Source organism: Castor canadensis, chromosome 18, assembly GCF_047511655.1.
Source record: "Castor canadensis chromosome 18, mCasCan1.hap1v2, whole genome shotgun sequence".
Taxonomy (NCBI): Eukaryota; Metazoa; Chordata; class Mammalia; order Rodentia; family Castoridae; genus Castor; species Castor canadensis.
The window spans coordinates 31,683,444-31,684,840 of record NC_133403.1 but is presented as its reverse complement, the minus strand read 5'-3'; the positions used below and the strand labels follow the sequence as shown (position 1 = coordinate 31,684,840).

Sequence of the window (1,397 nt, the reverse complement as noted above, 5' to 3'; positions counted from 1 at the left end):
TTAGATAGATATGATCTTTTATTTAGCAAACTAGGCAGCCTTACTGCCACGAACCTAAGGTTGTCTTTCAGGCTCCTGGGAGTTTGGCGTTCTGGAGTCTAGCAGCAATCTGCCATCTTGATCTCCTTCCCATTGCCTCTTAATCGGGCTTTGCTTCTATGTCACCTCCTCCAGGAAGTCTCACTGGTCAGAGGGCTCATGACACTTATCACCATGAACTCTCATTGCCTGTTTACTTGTCATTCTATCCCTTAGACTGCAAATACCTTGTGTGAGGGAACTGTGGCTTGTGGTTGGTTACATCTTCAGTGCCCAGCATAAGACTTAGCTTGGAACAGAGCTCAAAGTTTGTGGAATGAATACTTGAGTGAGGGAGAAGGCAAAAGAGGATTCAGAACAACAGGTTTTGCCTGATACTGCATTCATCATCCTTTCCTGTCCCCGTGACTCCCTCCCTGACTGAGAAAGACTCCATAAAGACAGAGAAATCTTATGTTAGTTACGGTATAGGAAGACAAAAGATCAGAAGAAGATGGGGTAATACCAGTTCTTTTTTTTTTTCTCAGTGTAGACTTAATTCACATAGACCCTCCAGCACGCACCACACACACACACACACACACACACACACACACACTCCACACACACACACACACACTCCTCACACACACACACACCCCACACACAGGTAGAGGTTTCTCACACTGCCTGTGATGCTGCAGCACCTTGGTGGGTGTGAACAGGAGGTTCTCATGGCAGGTCTCACAGTGGTAAGGACTCTGAAAAATATGGAATGCTTCATGAATTTGCATGTCATTTTTGCACAGGGATCATGCTAATCTTCTCTGTATTGCTCCAATTTTATTTTTTTTTTTATGGTACTGGGGTTTGAACTCAGGGCCTACACCTTGAGTCACTCCACCATCCCTTTTTTGTGATGGGTTTTTTTCTCTTGAACTATTTGCCCAAGCTGGCCAATTTGAACTGTGATCCTTTTGATCTCTGCCTCCTGAGTAGCTAGGATTACAGGTGTGAGCCACCGGTGTCTGGCCTTGTTCCAATTTTAGTGTATGTGCTGCCAAAGGGAGCATAGGATGCTTGCGTTCTTTGAAAATGGGTTTTATTATTGTTATTGTTGTTTCTTTTTCTTTTTCTTTTTTTTGGCAGCATTGGGGTTTGAACTCAGGATTTCATGCTTGAGTCACTTGCCAGCCTGAACACAGATTTTTTTTTTTTTTAATATTTTTGAGGGCAGATTTAAGCTTACAGAAAGATGATAGGCCAGGTGCTGGTGGTTCACACTTGTATTCCTAGTTACTCAGGAGGTAGAGATCAGGAGGATTGTGGTTCAAGGCCAGCCCAGGCAAAATGTAAGACCCTATCTCAAAAATGCGTAA

General features: G+C 43.7%; 1 non-coding gene across 1 annotated transcript; it reads right to left on the bottom strand.

Moving 5' to 3' along the window:
- Positions 1–782: 782 nt before the first annotated feature.
- Positions 783–885, bottom strand: LOC141419072 (U6 spliceosomal RNA). Its single transcript, XR_012443744.1, has one exon. It is a non-coding gene; the product is annotated as a U6 spliceosomal RNA (small nuclear RNA).
- Positions 886–1,397: the final 512 nt, after the last annotated feature.